Source organism: Haliaeetus albicilla, chromosome 6, assembly GCF_947461875.1.
Source record: "Haliaeetus albicilla chromosome 6, bHalAlb1.1, whole genome shotgun sequence".
NCBI classification, from domain to species: Eukaryota; Metazoa; Chordata; class Aves; order Accipitriformes; family Accipitridae; genus Haliaeetus; species Haliaeetus albicilla.
In genome coordinates this window covers 10357986-10366118 of record NC_091488.1, presented here as the reverse complement: position 1 = coordinate 10366118, position 8133 = coordinate 10357986, and positions in this window count along the sequence as shown.

Genomic DNA, 8133 nt, shown 5'->3' with positions numbered 1-8133 from the left:
TCCATGTGCCCAAGCGTTCTTTGTGCACACACAAGGATGTAGGATGCTGTGGTGGGGTTAGTGCAAGCCCAGACCTCACCCATGGGTGAAGCTGTCCCACAGCCAGGGCATCAGAGCTGCGGGGTCCTGCAGAGCAGGAGTAGCTAGAATTTCTCTGTAAGAAGCAAGTGAGGCCATGAGCTGCTTTCCCCTGTAGGACCATTGCAGAAAGAAATGCCTCGAGGAGCTGAATAAATTGCAGTGATTGATAGGGTGAGAGGATCTCAGAATAACAAAGGATCCCGAGTTTTGGAATGGTATTTGGTATTTGCAGAGAAACTCTGTCCCTCCTCCATTAACAGCAGGTTTTAGGAAGGTTCAGTCATAGTCTCTTGTGACTGCAAGAAAACAACTTAACAGTTCTTATCTCATATTACAGTTCCTATCTGCTTAAATGGCATTATATCCAGTCAGTCAGCAATGTGTCTGTGATGTTCACATAAACCTGTCTAATCCATTTTTTTGATAGAAGTCACGAAGATGTTGAGAGCATCTTTGCTGTGTAAGGATTCAGAGTCAGTGCACTTCCTACCCCTCAGTAGCACCCGTGTGAGTGGTCCCAGTTATTCTCTGGGACGTGCTGGAGCAGCTCACCTGCACAGCGGTGTCTGGCAGGGCCCCATGGTGAGGAGGAGAGGTCCTATCCAAGCCCAGCATTTGGTCCATCTGTTCAGCACCATCCAGTCTGTCTGCAGCAAATGCTTTACGCAGCATCTCAAGGATGCACACAGACGTTGCAGGGGATTCCCAAGGTCTGCCAGGGAGGGCAGTTGTCCTGTGGTCTACACAGGAGTTACTGTGGTTGCTCAGGCAAAGCCAAATTCCTTTGCCACTGCCTCCTCAAGGCGAAGATGTATGGGATGTGAAGGCAGGCAGGTGGCAGACACTGGCCTCACAAGGCAAATCCTGGAGCAGGATGGCAGTCAGTACTGGAAAGCCATGGGGGACAGGTACACCTGCAGACACCAGTTAGAGAGGTTTGTGATACATGGGAAGGACTGTCTCTGTCTTCTGGAGATGACTTGGAGATGGCCAGTTTTCAACAACACAGGGCTGTGGGCAAACAAAAGGGTGAATCAAACTGTTAGAAGCTGAGGGGCTCAAATTAAAATGTCAAAACCGGGAGTGATAAGCCCCAGTGAGCTCATTAGACACTATGCATTGTTTCAGCACTGTCAGTCATTCCATTCACATCTGATGCATGGTCTGAACATCAAAGGGTGAGCGAAGGGAGCATGAGCTGGGCATTATCACCAGACTACTTTATATGAAAGATCATATGTGCATCTCTTTTCCACTCTCTTTCAACCTCCAGCATCTAAAAATCCCATTATCAAAAAAAGCACCACCCCCTACTGTTAATTATATATAGAAAATCCCAGTCCTTATCCGAAACATCAGCTATACCTTTGATAACCAAATAACTATACTGCAAAATATGCGTGACCTCTAAGCGTGGGTATAGAGACTGCTGTGCACAAGCCATGCTATGCAGTTATCTAAGGAACAGGGAATGTCTGAAGGGTAACTGCTATATCCAGCATCACCTTCTCCCTGGGTCGTGCTGCCACTGGCCTCCTTTGCTGGTGCAAAATGGGATACTGGGGGCTGTGACATGAAATTCGGGTAACGATTTGTGGTGCTCCTGCCACACGATGTGGCAGAGAAATGTGGCCCCGATAATGGTCCTCTGGTAAGGAGAAAGGAGGGGTTTGAGCAGAGACCATGCCTGAGCCAATTTAGAAAAAAAGAGAATATTTATAGTGAGAGAAAATCTTGGCTGGTATTTATTCCCACATCCCCTCACTATCACAGTGCCAGAGCTATAATTGCTCCAATCAGTCTCACAGAAAATATTTGTGTTTCAACAAAAGCTTTTTTTTTTCCCTCTCACACCCCACATTCCTTCCACTTTTGCTAGGTTCCTCTAAGGAAATCATCACCTTGTGACCACAAAGGCTGTTGCCAGGCATAAATGTTGAGGTGAATTCAACATTATCTAATTTAACTGTTGAGTCAAATAAATGCATGGAAGGAATATAACAGAAATTATGAATGACAAGACAATAGATATTTGTAAAAAGCTAGAACTGGATATTAAGCAATGAATCAAACTTTCAAATTCTCCTTTTGGCTTTGTCAGGCAATCTTCATATTAACATTTAAGAAAAGGAGGAGCTATTCTTCAGAACCAAATGCCCCAAAGTTGCTTATAAATCCATATTTTGATACTTTTTAATCTGTATTTTAGGCAACTAAGTGCTGAACGAAGCACACAAGTGCTACCCATGTTAAAATTCAGGAGGCATATTAAGCAAAAGAAAATGAGGCTTCAGGTAAAAACTACAGGGTATGGCTCATGGTGAGAAAGAGTATAAATGGTGCTTGGAGATGAAATGGCTTCCTGATTTCTTAGCCTGACACCACTCTGGATACTTAAGCTCTGTTTTTCAAGTCAGACTACCGTGTAAGCACTTCTTAAATTTAACAACAGAGAGGGCAATGTCTAGTTGTGCAGATAATGTTATGGGGCATCCTCTTGCTGGAACTCAAATGAGAAAGCTTTGTCCTTTTTTCTCCTCACCCTTCAGGCACTGTCTGCCCTCAGAGGAAGGCTGGCTCAGCTGTGATCATCCTGTGGTTTGCTCAAGATGAGATGTGTTACAGACTTTTGACTGTCACCACCCTATGCCCTCTTTTCTTTTGATTAAGTTTCTGAGTCCAGCTTGGCTTACTTTTGAAAGCCAGCCATCCCAGCAGTGGTGGTGTTAGGTTTCAGCTGGATTGACTGTACTCATGGAGACCAGAGGGAAACACCAGACCTTTGCTGGTACCCTTTGCTTGTAAGAAAAGCCTTGTAATGCCACTGCATTTTGTGCTTATCAGAAATAATCTGTGATTAGCCAGAATGAAAGAGCCCATGACCTAGCAAATTTTAATTATTCTGCTCCCAGCATCAGTGGGTCTGTTAAGCGCTTAAAGCTGGATAGATACAAAACCGGTTTGCTGGTTCAAGCTTTATATGAATCATTAAACTGAAGAATTCACTTCTTCCTTGGAGATGTCCCCACTGACTTTCCTTACACCTCACCTTGCCCTCTGAGCTCGGAGAACTTCTACCAGAGAAGGGATCCCGAGCCTGGCTGTCTCCCGGTGGCCTTTATTAGGGCTTTTGTAAACTACTGTCACAGCGCTCATGGCAATCACAGAGGCGAAGTTCGCTGACATCCGTGGTACACCACAGCCTGTGCTGGGCCTTCATGTCAGCCTCAGTGGAGACCTGTTGGCCAAGTCCATGCAGATCTACCGTGAAGCCCTGAAACTCAGGCAGGACTGTGTAGCTTGCAGCCAGAGTGTTTTTGTGAGAGAGGAGGGAAATAAAAGAGGAGAGGTTACTGTCTCATAGGAATAGTCCGATGCTCTGCTGCTCTGTGTGTGTCTAACTTCAGTTCTTAGGACCTGGTGTGAGAAAAGAGATGCCCCTGAGCTCCCTTCTGCGGGTGAATGTTTTTTCAGTGCCTAGTCCTACATGTTTAAAGAGAGTAGGTTCTTACTGAATTTGTCTGAAACAGGATTTAACCCTCTAGGAAACACAGTTCTACTTAGCAAGGAATTTTTCCTCTGACTTGGACCATCAATATTATTGAAAAATCCGAATGCCATTAAAAAGGTCAGTGTAATGGGGAGGGTGTGTGTGTGTGTCTTACTTTCTTTGACTCTGTAGTTATTTAAAATACAAGGGCTGAGGAAAAAGAAAAAAAAAAAGATGACTTCCAGGGTAAAAGTGACTGACAGCTTTCTAAGATAGATTTCATTATAGCTAAAACGTATCGAGACAGATACTCTTACAAAAGTGCAGCAGGCTGTGTTGGAAAGTAGTAGCCCAGTTAAATTTGCTGTGTGGCATGTATACAAATAAGCTGGTTGGAAATCCAAATAGTGAATCTATCCCTTTTATTTTGCAAGCAAGGGGTCACAATCTTTATGGTTCAAAAAGGAGAGGACAGGTAATCACTAGTCTGCAAACTATGATAGTAAGCAGGCTAATGCACTGAAAATGGTTCTTGGTGGTTCTATGATATGAAGAAGATGTTTTGTGTACATCAAGATACAAAAGATCAGAGTTCACTAACAAGAATAAGTAATCTTGTTTGGCCTGCACCAAGAATGCATATTTCAAAATGTTTTGTTTTGTTTTACTTTTTTTTTTTAATAGACCATTAGGGAGCAGTCTAGGAATCAAAAACATGTATGAAAAGACAAAAGGACATCGATCATTTGCTGAGTCAGGATTAATACTTCCTTTACTTGCTAACCAACAGTACATCCCATGAAAATGAAATATTAAAAACAGTTAATCACATTCCCAAGTAATCTACATATATTAATCTGATCTTTTTTCTAGGAAGAATTAAAAAGCAAATCCTGAGTTAGAGCTGGTTTCATTTGGATGCACAATTGCTATTCCAAGCTCTACATGAATGTCAAGACTTCATAATTTTCCATTCTTTTGAGGCTTTCCAGACACAAAACCTAATGGATGTTAGCATTGATGTTGTGTAGTGCAGACAATCACTGTGTAAAAAAGAGGATTAATCCGGCAACAGCAGTAAGTGTTGTGCCAGGATTTATCTCCCCCAGCTCCTTACCCTAAGCACTAGAGACTTTGTCTTGTTGGGTCTCGTTCTGCCTCCAAAGTGATTGATACTCTGGATGAGAGGTGGAAGGTCCTCTCCCCGGAAAGCATCGATCCCCAGCTCTGTAACAGATGGGGATCAAACCCTGTTTAAGTGGAGAAAGGTCTGGAATCAGTCTCCACTGTCTTGGGTGAGCACGTTTTCCCGTGGGAGCTGTGCAAAAGTGAGGTGGTAAAATCACCAAAGTAGTTGTCACTAAATGCAGTGCAGTCTGAGTGAGCTAAGCACGCTCTCAGCATTGGCAGAAAAATGAAGCTCCTCTTTGGATTTGAATTTTCTATATGCCAAATGATTTTATGCAGATGTAAGTTCCGCGGTAGTCCCTGTAGGAAAGGCAGAGATAACCTCTGCTGGTCAGAGAGACTTCTGCCTGAAATTCTGAGGCCAAAAATGTCCCAGGTAGGTGCCTGAGTGTATTAGAAATTAGATTTGCAGAATTCACACAAATAGCATTGAAAATACATTGAAAGTATTTGAAGTATTGAAATGTTGTGCTTACTGCCTGCTTTGCTCTTTGAAAATGAAATCAACATGTTTTTGCAAAAGTCAAATATTCACAAGAGCAATCAGCCCCATAACTTCATTAAGGAGCAGTTTGGTACTATTAGAAGCAATAACTCTTGATCTTTTTGTTATATTCCTGTGTATATCTATATGTACATATATGCACAAAACAAGGCTCTATTTCACAGCCACCTCTCTTCAGCCTCACAGCCGTCTACCACTCCCTGAGAGCCTGGTAGCTGGAGAGCAGCAAAGACCTCTCCTAGATCCTCTCCACTGCTCTCAGAAAGCAGCTATATTTCACCACTGTTTGCAAGATGGACAAAATTTAGCAAGCAGGTGGCCTTAATCACTCATCATTCTCCTGAAGTGAGACATCACGGTAGGCACCCAAATCCACCAAAGTCCCTCAGCTGACTGCTCAAATACAGCTCTCGGGGGTCTCATCAGGGGTCATTTGTTGGAGCCAAAGAGATATTCCAGACATAAAGTTCTGTTGCTCCTGGTATAAAAGGGATCAGAGAGATCCCATATGAAGCTGCATGTCTACATTTACTCTTCATCTGTGCTTTTTATGGGTCTCTTATTTTTTAAGTTGCAGATCTTCCCGACTCTTGTTTTGATCCTTTTAGAGTATTGACAAAGAGATTATCGGCACTTTAACAAAACTGTTGTATGGTGTTTAGAAATTGTGCCATTCCTCATCTCTGGAATTATATTTTAAAATGTAGGTCTTTTCTACAGACTGTAACTGTGGGAAAAATACATCAGAAGATGAAATGCAGCAGAGGATGCTTGGGGGAACTAAGACACCATATTCTACACTTTGATGAAATGACAGTAAGGGATTTTCTTTAGCTAAAGAGGTCCCATAATTAATACTTAATTGAATAAACACTAAATGAATTCTGAGTGGGATTTGTCAGAGGTGTTCAGTATTGACTTAACTCCAGTTTCATTCACACAGAAGGAGAGCAACCGGTAACTTTGGCGAGAACAAACCCTGGCCAGCACCACAAAGCCTCCCACCTGAGGGTGATGGGGGGCCAAGGAGGGAAGACAGGGGGAAGGATCCAGTTCTGCGATACACCTGCTCAGGATATTGGCAGAGTTATGCTCATTTAAGATTTCTTCATCCCTTTTGCCTGCCCTGCTCCTCCTCACCCACCCTGCACCTCTAACACGTGGAAACAATCGTGCTGCTGGGATCCCACTGCTAATGTCAGATACATCTCCACGTTGTCACATACAGAGCTTTTCCAAACATTCCCAGTAACTGGGAATGGGATGCTGGATGGGATGATGGAATCTGTGACCGGCTGCAGCAAGACTGTGCAGACTTAAACCCAATTCTAATTTCGTATGAGCTAGATATGTTCAAATATTACCACTCCAGGGACTAGAGTTACTACTGCCTCGCATATTTCATTCCTTTTGAAGTGCAAAAGAGTCCCTACACTGGGAGAACCCACTCCTGTGCTTCCTAATTTCTCCCATGTTGTTTCTTTGTTTATATACACTGCTGCCGTTAAGGCCTTGAGCAATGAGGAGCTGGTAGTCCACTTCTCTTCCTCTCTATTCTCCAATTTGGAAACAGCCTCGGGGTGGCAGCGGGGGAGATATATGCATAATCCTCCTCTACAACTAAAGACTTCTCTCCTCTTTTGCATCTTGTTTCAAAGACTGAATGATGTGCTAGTTCTGGCTTTTTCATCTGCAGGCGCTGTAAACTCCAGAACGCTGGGGCTATTCTGTGACCTGCTGTTGGAAACTCACTACTGACTATTTTGTGATTATTTTCCCTTAAACTGTAATGATAGATACAGGTATATGTGTATGTGCACACAGAGAGAGACAGAAAGACAGGGAGGGTGAGGCTGTGTTCACTCTAGGATGGGAAAAGCTATAGTTTCTAGCCTTGTCTTGGACAATCCCAGCTTTGTAGGAAATTATTTATATTACAGTCTTTCAATGAGATACAAAAGAGAAACATACAGAGACACACACAAATCTACTTTTATATATTCATAAATATATTTTTATGCATTTAAACCTCAATAGTGCCATCACTGTCAGACAAAATAACGGCGTGAATGACCTCGAACACAATAAAATAAAAGGTGATAAGTACAAAATGATGCTAGGTCAGCAGCACACCTGGCTGCAACAGAGGCAAAGGGCATTACTGACTGTTCCCATATTTTGCTGAGTAACCTACACTTTTCCCTGGAGGTGGAGTACAGCGTGAGGCTCAGGCATGATGAAATCCCTGCGGATTCCTCCTCCTTTTCTGGGAGAAAGCTGGGCTTGGGGCTGAGCCTTTAGGTGGAGCTCACGTACCGCAGCTCCTGCTGGACACAGCCAACCTGGCCCAGCCTTGCAAGGGGAGAGCGAGGCAAGCAGAGCTAGTCTCCTGCTTTTCACAGCTCAGGTTAATAGCCAGGTTCCTCACAAGCTGAAAAATGGTTTCTTTCGAAAGCTGTTTGAAGATGACTTTTGCCCTGTGTTGACTAGTGTCTACGGGACATAAGGCTGCTAGTGGATCCACCTTGGCTAGGCTACGTTACCCGGGCTGGAGGCGTTGTGTGTACCTGGCTACTGCTGCAGGATGAGTATGGTCTCAGAGACTTTTTGTGTAGGTCCACACAGCCAGGGAAGCTCCCTTCAGGTCTACCTCACATCCCAGTCTAAAAGGATCCCATGGACCTTCAGCTCCAGAATGAGACATAGTATGGCCCAGGAGCATGGGACAGCAGATGCATCTGGCACGTTTTGCTGCATGGCTGCAGAAGGCTGTGTTGGGGTGTGGGATGGGAAGACCAGTGCGGAGGCTGTGTGACTGGGACGAGGGCCATTGCACAAATGGAGCGCAGTGGAACGCATGAAGAAGCAG